The sequence below is a fragment of the Typopeltis vanoorti genome, chromosome 6 (genome assembly GCF_054136105.1).
Source record: "Typopeltis vanoorti isolate ZY-2024b chromosome 6, IOZ_Tvanoo_1.0, whole genome shotgun sequence".
Classification (NCBI taxonomy): Eukaryota; Metazoa; Arthropoda; class Arachnida; order Uropygi; family Thelyphonidae; genus Typopeltis; species Typopeltis vanoorti.
In genome coordinates, this window is record NC_143554.1 from 41,123,583 (window position 1) to 41,138,788 (window position 15,206).

Genomic DNA, 15,206 nt, shown 5'->3' on the forward strand with positions numbered 1-15,206 from the left:
ACAAACAAACAGGAAGACCTCCCACTTTTATGACTAGTAAAAATTTTCTGTGATGAATGTATGAAATGCCAGATCATGGAAGAGAGTTTATTGGGAAGCATATCCTTCTAACTGAAATTGGTCTGACTAATTAAAAACCCAGTGCACAACCAATAACGAAAGTTTAATTAGTATGAATTCTTTAACTCATTCTTTACATAGAATGGATACTAATAACTGAATCATTATTTTTTTATATATTTAAAAAATAAACTCTCACTTGCCACTGTAAGTCACTGCACACAAATCATATCAAAGATGTGAAGACTAAGCCTATGGATAAAGTGAGCTGCTGTAATTTGTTGTAATTTCTTGTCAATTTAAAATTATTTGTAACAGAACATATTTATGTCCTCAAAAATGTTCTGAAAGAGGCAAAGTAAATTTAAGAATACAAAATCTTAAAACAGCAGAAAGCAACATATATTAGAAAAGAAGCATGAAATTTGTAGCTTTCAGGCTGAAAATTTTATGTTTCTTTTCTATAATGCTTCTTTTCAAATAATATAGACATCTACAGACATCTACCCCCCCACACACACACACAATGTCCAGAGGCCTACCAGTTAATCAATGACCACTAGCATGGATTCTGTTCATCTAATTTCATGGCTAACCTCTTAGTCAACATCAACCACAATTGGAAACACACACACACACACACCATGGAAAGGCTGGAGAAACATACTGTCACTGTAGACATTTTCAAGCATTTGATTAGATTTGGCATTGAGACCTACCAAGCAAACTGCCATCTTTGGTCTACCTCTATAATTACACTAGTGGCCAAAATCGTGGAAACCTTTTGGAAAAAGTACATTTTTGAGGTTTGATGGCTCATAACATCAATTTGTTTTGGTGTAATACCATAAAATTATATATCAATGGAAAGATAATTTAATCAATAATGTAATGTAACAAAGTTTGTTCAATTATCTGTATTCTATGAAATGTTATAGCCAAATAACCAGAAAAAAGAAGCACAACTTCCTTAGGTTGATATGAAGTAGCTTTCCTTCATTTGAATGCAGCCAATGAGCATGAATGTTTAGAGAGCCAATCAGGTGTCATCTTGTTTTGGCAATGAGCCAATATGGTCACAGTAGGATTCACTGATGTCGTGTACTGGAGCTGAGAGGAGGCCATTTGTCAGTGTGTTATGTGATTGCTACCAAGTTGGTTGGTTTTTTTTGTGTTCTTTCATTTAGTGAGCTTGTAACACATAATAAAATTAAAGAAATGACACAAAGAGTTGACTGGTCACCCAGAAAACGATGTAAAATAGTACCATTAAGTGAACAAGGCTACAGTTATGAAGAAATTAGAAGAAAAATTGGTGGAAACTTGACCAAAGGTGGCATTTCTCAATTTTTGAAGAGGTATAAGGAGACTCAGTCACTACAAAACCAGACTGGTAAAGGCAGGAAACGGTGCACAACAGCAAATGATGATAGAAGAATTGAGAGACTGTGCCTACATGACAGAAGAAAAATCATCTGGGTGTATACAAGATGAAATGGCACAATACAATATGAAGTTGAGTGCAAGGACTGTTCGGCACAGACTGCAGTAATTTGGTCTAAATGCTAGAATTCCACAAAAAAAAGCCCATTTTTATCTCTCAAACAAAGGTTGAAAAGATTAAACTGGGTTAAAACCCATGTTAACTGGACAGCGGAACAATGGGACAGTGTTATCTGGAGTGATGAGACCAAAATCTCCCTGTTTGGTAGTGATGGCATAAAATACGTAAGGAGAAGAATCGGAGAAAATTTGCATCCTGACTGCATTACACCTACTGTGAAACACCCACTTAGTGTTATGATCTGGGGTTGTATGACATCAAAAGGTGTGGGCAGAATTTGCGTGATTAATGGGAATATACATGCCCAAAAATACATAAATGAAATACTTGAACCCAAACTGAAGCCTTCTGCACATGATCTTTTCCAAGATAATGAAGCATTTATATTTCAACAGGATTCAGCTCCATGTCATGTTGCTGCTGTGTGAAAAACATGGTTTCAAGATAATCATATTCCACTGCTAGAATGGCCTGGGAACAGCCCAGACCTTAACCCAATCGAAAATCTATGGAGCCGACTAAAGAAACTTGTTAATCAGAAGCAACCCACCAATAAAACCCAATAAATAGAAGCAATAATTCAATCTTGGTTTCACATTATAACAGCTGCAGAACTAAAAAACTTGGTTCACTCCATGGGGAAGCATTGTAAGGCCATAATTAACGCTAAAGGTTACCCAACTAAGTATTAACTCACATTGTGAAAATTTTTGTATATCTCATTTTTTCTATATTTGTATATCTCATTTTTTCTATATGTTTCATTTGTCTTCTTTATAACTGCTGTTCTAATAAAAAAAAATCCTTCATAAAAGTTATTGCATTACATTCTTGATTAAATTATCTTTCCATTGATATATAATTTTATGGTATTACTCCAAAAAAAAAAAAAAAGTGGTGAGCCATCAAACCTCAGAAATACACTTTTTCGAAAAGTTTCCACAATTTTGGCCACTAGTGTAAGGCCGATTTTCTCCACAGTTGTTCACTGTGTGTATAATGGTGGATGGCTTCCTCTCTTTAACTTTGCCGCCAATACAGAAGTGTGTTGAGCTCTCTACTATCACCTACTCTCTTTCTTCTGTATATAAATGATCTACTCTCAAATTAAAGATACCAAGAAATTATATACTTGGTTTAATCCTTTATCCAAGTGTAAGCAAACAAGTTTGTGGCTAACCTATTTTCAGGACTGGGGCAACTCATATATAGAGGCTTATGACTTGACATCACTTGCCTTGGTATCCCATAATGCAAAACACATATCCTTATGGGTATGTATAATACTATGCATTATGGGAAGGGTTTACTACCCAACCAGTTCCAACCTTTATTGAGGTCTCATCAGTTGGAGCCAGACCCACAGGTCTGGCTCCCACTGACTGGGAACTGATTCTGGCTCCCACGGTTGAAGTAATGCAGAAGTCATATTTTCATGGTCTCCAGTCGTGAAAATAGTTCAGGCACATGCTTGTTTGCTTACACTTGGATTAAACTATATATCATTTCTTGGTATCTTTAATTTATTGTATAGCCAAGTGGAAAAACTTCCAATGACCTATTCTCAATAACCACTAATTCTAGTCACAGCTTTGCTGATGATAGTACTGTCTATTCATCTTACTCATACAACAAATCATGCAGTAGTCAGACATCTCAAACTTCAAAATCATCTTCAATTAGTACCTCAAGGGACAACCTCATCACCTCCAGTCACCAAAGCACAGTCTTGTCTTTTTTTCTCACAAAAGAAATCTCAGCTAGTCTAGACTTACCCTCAGTAATATATACAAATCACCAGACAGGATAAGATCTCTCTAACACATACCTCCACTCTCTCCTGGCATAAATACATAACATCAGTTGCTTCCTCATCATCTAAAAAAAACTAGGCATTCTCTTCTGCACAATATGCTATATTTCAGCAACCCAGCTACTAACACTCCCAAATACATCCACTAGTAGAATTCCACTCACATATTTGGGGTGATGATCTTAAAACCTTTCTAAAATTTTTGATGCTGTCCAAAAGAGAGCAATTCAGCTCATAGATGATTCCTCTCTTACAGACTCACTTCAATCTTGATCTCAGAGATATTTCACAAGCACTTCCATCGTCACTGCTCCAATGAATTGGCAACTATCATCCCTCCACTTTCTGTTGGGTCAACTAAAACAAGAGCAGCAGCAGCCCACCATACTATTTCAGTGCAAAGGCAAACACACCAAGCATGCATCTTCTCTTCTCTTTTATTTCATATATGTCTATCTTCTGGAACAGCTTTCCTCATGAAGTATTTCCAAACAACTACAACCTGCAACACTTCAATAAAAATGCCAATAAACTTCTTTCCGAATATTTATTTTCGCCACACACAGTGCTAATGTGCTTATAGGTAGTTCAATCTCTTGTGTATTAGATCACCCCACACACACACATAGGGCTCCCAATGGCTACCGCATGATTCCATAAGTGGCGGATGGGGGTAAACCCTGACTACCATCCGTTGGATATCAAGACAGCTCTGAATAACTGAATAAAGAATCATAGACCAGTGGTTTTGGGACTGGCAATCCCATGTGAAAATATTGCCATTCACCAACCTACAGTGGGCCAGAGTGGTGAATTTATAGCCTAATCTTCCAAGATGAATCAAACAGAAATAAAATGGTCCTCATCACCTAGAGGCCAGATTGCTACTGCCTATAGCAGCAGGCAGTTAAACATGAAGGCAGAGGATGCTAAGAATCCCTGGGTAACCAGATCATGCTACCATTGGAACTTTAAACTGTAGGACTCTGGGCAGTGAAGCACGGCTAACTGAAGAGCTAAAGCGACTAAAATGGGACAATCTCGAACTATGTGAAGTAGGATGTAATGGTGAAGAAATTCTTCAATTAAAAAACGGAGACATACTGTATTATAGAGGCCAAGATAAGGAAAGAATCAGTGGAATTGGATTTATGATTAACAAAAAAATGAAAGAATAACATAAGAGAATTTGACAGTATATCTGATCGACTAGCAAGTATTGTTATTCAAATCTCAAAAAGATACATTCTTAAGATCATCCAAGTCGATGCACCAACAATAAGTCCTACTGATGAAGAAACTGCCTTCTATCATGATGTATCCCAACTTTACAATGAAGGAAAACATCATTTCAGAATTATAATGGGAGACTTTAATGCTTAATTGGAAGTGATCACTATTTAGTCTTGAGCAGGATAAAATTGAATTTCATATTGAAAAGAATAACATGTAAGAAAGTTTTAAAGCGAATAAAAGTTGAGCAGCTCTCAGATGTGAACTGTAGACTAAAATACAGAAAGATTATTGAAAAGAAAATGAAAGAGTCTGAGAACAGGAATCAAACCTTGGAGATTCAGTGGCAAACTCTGAAGAAAATATTGACTGATTCTGCCAGAGAGGCATGTGGTGAGGTTGTGTGCAAGGATAAAAAAATCAGAACTCCCTGGTGGACACAGGAAGTTAAAGAGGCAGTGAAGGAAAAGAAGAAAGCATATCAAAAGTTCCTGGCAAATAAGTCAGCTTTTACTCTTACAGAATACAGAGACAAATGTAAGAAAGCGAAACACTGTGTAAAACTAGCTAAACAAAAGTCATGGGAGGACTTTGGCAAGAATATAGAAAATAAATATCAAGAAGGTGGCAAAATATTCTGGAGGTTGTTGAAGAAGCTTAGGAATGGAGGAAAGAGTGCTGTAAAAGGAATTAGAGATGATAAAGGTGACATGAAAACAGGAGAAAAAGAAATCCTTGAAGTATGGAGTAATTACTTTGAAAAACTGCTAAATGAAACAAGCAGTGATGACAGCACAGTGATAAAAAACACTGACCAGGCATGCAGTCAGGAATACATATCCATACTTGAAGTAGAAAAAGCCATCAAAGGCTTGAAATGTGGAAAGGCAGCAGGAGTAGATGATATTCGACCAGAAATGCTGAAGTATGGTGGTATAAAAGTCTTACAGTGGCTGCACTGCATAGTTCAGAAAGCCTGGACAGAGGGACGAATTCCCGATGATTGGAGTAGAGCTCTCATAGTACCCATATATAAAAAGGGAAATAAAACTGAATGTGAGAATTACAGAGGTATTTCCCTACTGAGTGTTCCTGGCAAGATCTATGCAAGTATACTTGAGAAACGGTTGAGAAGAATTGTGGAAGAAAAGCTTAGTGAAGAACAAGCTGGATTCAGGCCAAATAGAGGCTGTCAGGACCAGATCTTCACTTTACGACAAATAGTCGAGAAAGCATGGGAATATAACAAAGATCTGTATTTAAGTTTTGTCGATTTGGAAAAGGCATATGACAAGGTGCCAAGAGAGAAGCTATTCAAAACGCTGCAGTTATATGGTGTCAATGGGGCATTATATCAAGCAATACTTAGCCTTTATTTGAGTTGTAAATCAGCAGTTAGAATTGAAGGAAGTACAGGAAGATGGTTTAATGTTAAATCTGGTGTGAGACAAGGATGTACATTATCCCCTCTGTTATTCATTATCTATATGGATCACATTATGAAGGAAAGTGGTATTAAACCTGATATCAAAATTGGAGATGTTAATGTCACCTCTTTGCTTTATGCGGATGATGTTATACTTCTAAATAAATCCGCTACAAGTCTGCAAGATTCTCTGACTAAATTGAATAGCTGTTGTAACAGATATGGTATGAAGGTCAGCAATAAAAAGACAAAGACAATGAAAATAGGCAGAATCGTTGAAAATGTCAACTGTGTTGTGAATGGAGAACCTGTGGAACAAGTAAAACATTTCAGCTACTTAGGTAGTACGATTTTTACTGAAGATGGTAAATTAAATATAGAAATAGACAACAGAATCAGCAAAGCTGGTATGGTTGGAAGTCAATTGAATAAATTCATATGGAATAAGAGAGAAATTAGTCGGAACACTAAATTAGTTGTATACAAGACAGTGTTCAAACCAGTTTTAACTTATGGATCTGAGAGCTGGGTCAGAAGTAAAACACTTGACCAAAGACTAGAGACCGCAGGTATGAGAGTCCTGAGAAAGATTAGAGGCGTGAACAGATGGCATTAATGGCAATATCATATTAAAAATGAGGATATTAGGAAAGAACTTGACATTGTCAGCATCCAGGAATGCGTTAGCAGAGCTAATCTCAGGTGGTATGGTCACTTAAATAGAATGGGAGAGGAAAGATTAGCAAAACAAGTGTTCTCTGCCAGGTTGGCAGGAAAACGACCCAGAAGAAGACCAAGATATAGGTGGATTGATACGGTACAAAGTGCCTTAGACGATAGAAATATAAGATCTGATAATGTTGGAGTCTTGACAAGCAACAGACTGATTTGGATTAAAATTGTAGATAGGAAGTTAGTAATGATGTAAATTTTTCATGTAGTACTGTCATATCCTGTACACCCGTTGAGGGTACATGGCAGGAATTTGATGATGATGATGACTTTAATGCTAGAATTGATATACGACAATCAGATGAAAACTCAATGGGAAATTTTGGATATGGCATGAGAGATGACAGAAGAGCAATGTTAATAGAATTTGCAGAAAAAGAAAATCTATACATCATGAATTCTTTTTTCAAGGAAAAAAAAAACACACAGGAAGTGTACATGGAAAAGTCCAAATGGCAAAACTAGTGAAATTGACTTTATCCTCAGCAATAAGAAAAACATTTTTCTTATTGCTGAGGAATATGTTTCAAAATTTTGAAACATATTTCTTCTTTCTTTTTGGCAGTTCATTTGAATCTTATTGCACACCATTGAAAGTGACCATTGAATGGTGTGCAATAAGATTCAAATAAACTGCCAAAAAGAAAGAAGAAATATGTTTCAAAGATCAAAGAAACAACATAGATGTACACAAACTCAACACTAAAAAAGATATATTCCAACATGATCTAAACAATAGATTAAAAATCTTATTACAGATGACAATGCTGATCCATCAGAAAGTAATGACATTATTACCCAAAACCTTTTACAATGCTCACTTGAAATAGCTTGTATCACAGAACAGAAACAAGACAAAATTTCTGAAGAAACAAAACAGCTGATGAAGAAATGCAGAGAAATTAAACAATCGAATAACCAATAGAAGAAAATTGAATACACTGAATTGTGCAAAACAATCAGAAAACATATCACAAAACAATTAAGAAAATTCAATTGTAAATTCATACAACAAACAATTGAAAACAACTAGTCTCAAAAAAAGCCACACAGGAATTGATGAACAGCAATAAAGAGATGGTTGCAGTCAAACGACAAGATGGGACCATAACAAGAGATAGATATGCTATAGCAAAAAAAGAACTGAAGAATTTTACTCAGTAACATGACAGCATGTAATGGAAAATAGGTCAGAGAGTGCTTGCCATACCTGTTACCCTTCTCAGATGCGATTACTTGCCATACCCGTTACCAAATTCTCAGATGCGATTACTAGGGGTCTCTGACCCCTATTAATCGCATCTGAGAATTTGGCTGTAACGAATATGACCACGTTGCCACCAATTGGTGAGAGTGATCATAGGGTCTTGACTTGGGAGGTGGCTAAAGGTGTGGAATTTACAATTAAGACAGGGTACATGTGGAATTATCAGGCTGATAAGTATGACAAGCTTAGGAGTTTGAGTGGTTCAGTGCCATGGCATGTAAAACTGCAAGGGCTAGATGCTGATAGTGCATGGGAGGCGGTTAAGAAGTGTTTGCATGAGGCAATGGCTGAGTGTATACCTAGAGTCCGAATAATAAATCAAGTAGGGGTTAAATGGATGAATAACACCATTAAGCTTGAGCTGCAAAAAAAAGAAACAACTATGGAGGGAATTTAAGGAGAAAGGTGACCGGCAGGCACATGAACGGTATAAAGCATAGGTCAGAAGGGTAACGGGTATGGTAAGAAAAGCAAAAATGGATTATGAAAGAACATTAGCCATGCAGGCTAAAGAGAGTCCCAAACAGTTTTTTCAATATGTTGCAAGTAAAAGAAAAAATGTATATGGCAGAATGATTTTAAAGAATGCCGATGGTAGGGAAGTAACCAAATCAGCTGACATAGTTGAATTACTGAGCAAGCACTTTGCAAGAGTATATCATCCAGGTGGTGACATTGCAGGAATGAATGAACCAATAAATTATATAGGAATTGAGGTGAATAGTCTATTACAAAACCTCGATGTCAATACATCTGTGGGAATGGATGGTATACCAGCTCATGTCGTACGAGAAGCGGCTAAGAATTGTCAGTATCCTTGACCATTTTGTTTAATTTGAGTCTCAGGTCTGGGTTAGTCCCAAGGGGATGGAAAGAGGGGAAAATAGTTCCACTGCATAAAGGAGGTTCCAAGACTGCTGTTGTAAATTACCGACTGATTAGCATATCAGGAATCGTTGTCAAGGTCATGGAGAAATTAGTCAAGAGAAAAATACAGGATTGGATATATGAAAATGAGATACGGTATGGGGGACAACATGGTTTTGTGAAGGGTAGATCATGCATCAGTAACTTGCTCACATTTTATAACACAGTGATGGCTGAACTGCATAAGGGTAATGGGTTTACAGTGATTCTACTGGACCTTGCTAAGGCCTTTGACAGAATACCACACGGAATTCTAATCAGTAAACTGCAGCATATGGGGATGGATATAGGGTTGGTGAGATGGATAGGAGGGTGGTTGATGGAGAGATATCAGAGAGTGGTTTATTCAGGAGTATAGTCCAAAAGACGGCTTGTGACTAGTGGTGTGCCGCAGGGTTCTGTTCTTGGACCACTACTTTTCAATTTGTTCATTAATGATATAGGAAAGGATCTGAGAGGAAGTGTTCACTTGTTTGCTGATGATGATGCAAAGTTGGGTAGAGCAATGGTGAGTGCACAGGATGTCAAAATTTTGACAAGATGATTTGGATACTTTGGGGGACTGGGCTAAGGAAAATGGATGTCAATTTAATGTGGCAAAGTGTAAGGTTATGCATTTTAGGGTGAAAAGATTAGCAGCAGTATATCACATTGGTGGAACAGTACTCCAGGAGATTGATGAGGCCAGGGATTTGGGAGTGTTGGTGGATAGGGAGTTGAAGTTTAGGGGGCACATTGCAAAAGTGACTAAATCAGCTCATCAAATCACTTGGTTGCTGAAAAATACTTTAACAAGCAGAGACAAACAAGTTATTATTCCTCTGTATTGAGCCTTGATAAGACCCCATCTAGACTACTGTGCCCAGATATGGGTGACTGGGTTTCTTCTTGATGGGGAGGAGGTGGAGAGGATCCAGAGACGAGTGACCAAGATGATAGCAGGTCTATGGAATGAACCTTATGAGAATAGGTTAAAGATTGTGGGCTGCAGAAATTGGTTGATAGGCGGAAAAGGGGTGATATGATTGAGACATTCAAATTACTGAAGGGTTTCTATAAGATTAATTCAGAAGATATTTTTGAGAATAACACTGGTGGTGGGAGGACTAGGGGCCATACATGGAAGCTGGGCAAGAATGTGGTTAGCAAGGGTGTTAGAGCTAGGTTTTTACTTGGAGAGTGGTGAATGAGTGGAATAAGCTGCCAGAGTCTGTTGTGGGTGCCATAACTGTGAATGAGTTCAAGGCGAGGTAAGATTGATGCTGTGTGAATATCGAATAGTTGTTCTTGACATGACTTTAGGGCCTCCCTCGACGAGTCTATCGACTCCTTGGAGTTGCCCGTAATAATAATAATAATATCAAGATGATGAATTAAATGAAGAATAATTCACTTCAATCAACTACGAAATAGCTGAAGTACCACAGATTCTACCAGAAGAAGTTATGTAGAGCATCCAAAGCTTGCAAAATTGAAAAGCTGCAGGTGAGGATGGAGTTATAGCTGAACTTCTAAAAGCAGGTGGGGATTGATATACAAACTCTTAGCAAAACTATTTACTTTATGTCTGAAGAAAAATGATGTACCAAGAACACAGAAGAAGGCTACCCCAATTCTGATACATAAAAAAAAGGTGAGGTAGAGGACTTGACGAACTACCGACCCATCAGACTACTATCAGTGGTTTACAAAGTGTTTACAAAAGTCTTAGCTCATAGGCTTTGTACGACTCTGGACCTAGCACAACCAAAAGAATAGGCAGGCTTTCGAAGTGGCTTTAGTGCAATGGACCATATTCAAGTTGTACAATAGATTAATGAATGGTGTAATGAACACAGTTACCATTGTGTCTTGGATTTCTCATTGGTTATGAGAAAGCCTTCGATTCAGTAAAAACTTATGCAATACTTAAAGCATTACAAAACCAACAAGTGGAGGAGCCATATGTCAGGACCATCAAATCAGCATACACCAATGCCACAGCAGCAATTCATTTCAATGGAAACATTTCTAATGTGAAAATACAGAGAGGTATAAGACAGGGTGACACAATATCTCCGAAATTATTCACAGCGTGCCTAGAAGAAATATTCAAACTTCTTGATTGGGAAAGGAAAGGTCTGAAGATAAATGGAAGATATTTAAAGTCATTTATGCTTTGCAATTATCTTTACTTCAACTGTGCATGAATTACAGACTCGTATCCAATAACTACAAATTTCTAGCAAAACAGATGGACCAAAGATAAACCTAAAGAAGACCAAAGTTATGTTCAATAGCTATGTCCAAACAGAAATAATAAAAATCAATAACGATGAAATTAAACAAAAAGATCATTACATATAATTAGGATAACAGATATCAATGAACAAAATATCATGGATGTAATTAAAAGATGCACGTTGCTTGGATGTAAAGCATTTGGAAAATTACATTCAATATTCAAAAGCCAACTATCATTATGCCTGGAAAGAAAAGCTTTTAACCAATGTATTCTCCCTATATTGACATATGGCTGTGAAACATGGACACTAAATGCAAAGGAAATTCAAAAATTAAGAACAACACAATTTAGTATGGAAAGAAGTATGCTTGGTACCACAAGACTGGATCACAAAAGAAGTATGTGGATAAGAAATCAAACCAAAGTCTCTGACATCATAGGAAGAGTGACACATCAGAAGTGGCAACAGGCTGGGCCCGAAGACAAGGTCAAAGATGGACGAAAGACGTACTGGATTGGATTCCACGAGAGGAAAAATGACCACAACATTGACCTAAGTTATGGTGAGCTGATGATATCATCAGATTTGCAGGAGTGACATGGGAAAGGAGAACCATGGACAGACAGTTTTGGAGTAATCTTGGAAAGCCCTTCAGCAAGCAGTGGATCGACACAACCCGGTCTGGGTTGTGTCGATCTGGTCTGAGTAGTGACCCTTCTCATGATGCATATACAGTATATGTCTGCAAGATGTGCTTTGCATTATAGATTACTAAATGCAAGTGATGTGAAGTCGTACCAGCTTTACCACAAATTGTCCAGTCCTGAAAATACTTCAGGCACAAACTTTGTTTGCTTATACTTGTATAAAGGATTAAACCAAGTATATAATTTCTTGGCTTTAATTTATAGTATACCAAGTGAAAAAACTTCCAATGATCTCTATTTATGTTTTGTAGATTTGAAAGAAGCATATGGCACCTTGCCATAAGCTTCGTCCAAATAGAGAAAAGGTGTTCAAAATACTACAGTTATATGGTGTAAATGGGGCATTACATCAAGCAATACTCAGTATATATCTGAGTTGTAAGTAAGCAGTCAGAATTAAAGGTGGTACATGAAGATGGTTTGATGTTAAATGAAACAAGGATGTACACATTGTCTCCACTGTGATTCATTATCAATATGAATCACATTATGAAGGAAAGTGATATTAAACCTGATATCAAAACTGAATATGTTAATCTCAAAGTCCAAGTCTGCAGGATTCCCTGAATAACTGCTGTAATAAATTTGGTATGAAAATCAGCATTAAAAAGAACAACAATGAATATAGGCAGAAATATTGAAAACTGCATCATATAGAACAAGTAAAACATTTCAGCTATTTATGCATAATTTTTAGTGAAGATGCCAAATTAACTACAGAAATAGACAACAGAATTAGCAAAGCTGGTATGGTAGGAAGTGAACTGAATAAATTTACATGGAATAAGAGGGAAATTAGTCAAAACACTAAACTAGCTGTATACAAGACAGTGTTGAAACAAATTTTAACTTATGGATTTCAAAGCGGCGTTAGAAATAAAACACTTCATCAAAGACTGTATACAACCACAGATGGTATCAATGACAGTATCATATTTAAAATGAGGATATTAGGCAAGAATTTAATGTTGTTAACATTCAGAAATGTGACAGCAGAGCTGATCTCAGGTGATGTGGTTACTTAAACAGAATCAGAGAGGAAAGATTAGCAAAACAATGTTCTTTGCCAGACTGGCAAAATGACCTGGGTCTAGAGGAATTGATGCAGTAAAATGTGCCTTAGAAGAGAGAAATATAAGATCTGAAAATACTGGAGTGTTGAGAGATCTATGAGATTAATTTGGAGGCAAAATGTCAATCAGATGCTAGTAATGATGTAACTTTTTCATGTAGTACTATCATAATATACTGTACATTCCCTGAGGGCACATCCCCACCCCCGCCACTGTCAGGAATTTATTGATGATGATGATATCAATTTGACCATGAGGGTGGATAATAACCTGGAGAGTTTCTTGGCAATCATACAGCAAGGAGAGTGACCATAGTAAGTCATTAATTTCTTTTTAATTTTCAGCATTCCAATAAGAGATGTGATGTATGTGTTACATATGTCGGTATAGAAAGTAGGTAGTATGCAGAGTACTTTTTTTTTGCAATAATATCAATTTCTTATGGGTCACATCGCAAGAGCTGATCACTAAACTGAAACTTGTATGCCACTCCACTGAACTAGCTGCCACTATTCCTCTGCTTCTCTCTCTCTCTCATGTAATATGGCCAGCTGCTTGTCGATGTCTCACAGAGTAATGTTTCTTGTGGTATTCCTTTTTTTTTTATCTTGTTGCCAATTGTGGTGATGATGATGATTTATTGATGTATATTTAAAGATGACAGTATGATGGTACAACATGACAGAATTTCAAGCCAGCAAGGGTGTCACCCGGTTAAACAAGGCCCCCGTTGTTTTAGCCAGGGAACCAGGGCAAACAGCAAAAAGTCAGCTACTGGAACAAATCCTAAAACCCATTCCAACTTAACATCACCAGAGTTCAAGATTGGTACTATCAACATAAGAAGCCTAAATGGCAAAGAAATGGAGATAGCTGAGGAAATGGATAAGTACCATATCGACATAATAGGGGTGACTGAAACAAAAAAAAAAAAAAAAGGCAAAAACTGGTGAGATCTTTCTGAGCAATAAATACAAAATGGTATATTCAGGCAATGACAATCAAGGAAAAGAAGGAGTAGCCAGTATTCAACACTAAATAAGAGACTAAGCTTCTTGAAAGCAGACAGTCTCAAGTAGAGTGTGCAAATATGAGAATGGGGAGCTGAACAATGAGACTTATTTATGCCTATGGTCCCACAGAACATTCTAATAAGGTAGAAGTGGAGGATTTTTTTGAGACTATAGAGAAAGCAACTGACACAATGAAAAAGGAAAAGTTGGTCCTTGTTGGGGATCTAAATAGCAGTGTGCAGGAAATTATTGTCAGACATACAAAAATATATTAGGAAAATTTGGAGAAAAGAGCAAAGCTAATAATAATGGCAAATACCTGTTGGATTTCTGCTCAGAACATGGACTGATTATTACTAACACATGTAACAACATAAAAATGTGCACAAATTCACATGGACAGAAGAAGCAAGGAATAAGAAAATTCTCATTCACTATGTTATTGTTGATAGTGATGTTTTCTCCCTGGTGCAGGACACCAGACTGTACAGAGGATTTGAAATTGGAAGTGCTCACCATTTAGTCTTGAGCAGGATAAAATTGAATTTCATATTGAAAAGAATAACATGTAAGAAAGTTTTAAAGCAAATAAAAGTTGAGCAGCTCTCAGATGTGAACTGTAGACTAAAATACAGAAAGATTATTAAAGAAAAATAGAAGAGTTTGAGAACAGCAACCAAGCCTTGGAGATTCAGTGGCAAGTACTGATGAAAACATTGATTGATTCAGCCAGAGAGGCATGTGGTCAGGTTGTCTGTAAGGATAGAAAAATCAGAACTCCATGGTGGACACAAGAAGTTAAAGAGACAGTGAAGGAAAAGAAGAAAGCAAATTGAAAGTTCCTGGCAAATAAGCCAGCTTCTGCTCTTAGAGATTACAGAGTAAAGTGTAAGAAAGCTAAACACTGTGTAAAAGTAAAACTAGCTAAACAAAAAGTCATGGGAGGACTGTGGTAAGAACTTAAAAAATAAATATCTTGCCACCTTCTTGATATTTCTGGACGTTGCTGAAGAAGCTCAGAAATGGAGGAAAAAGTGTTGTAAAAGAGATGATAAGAGTGATATAAAATCAGGAGAAAAAGCTATCCTTGAAGTATGGAGTAACTACTTCGAAAAATTGCTAAATGAAACAAGCAGTGATGAGAGCACAGTGATAAAAAACACTGA

The 15,206-nt window shown here is 36.8% G+C and overlaps 1 protein-coding gene across 6 annotated transcripts in view; it reads right to left on the minus strand.

Moving 5' to 3' along the window:
* Tti1 (Telo2 interacting protein 1) overlaps positions 1-15,206 on the minus strand; it is a 729,405-nt gene that overhangs the window by 515,894 nt on the left and 198,305 nt on the right. The window lies entirely within an intron of this gene.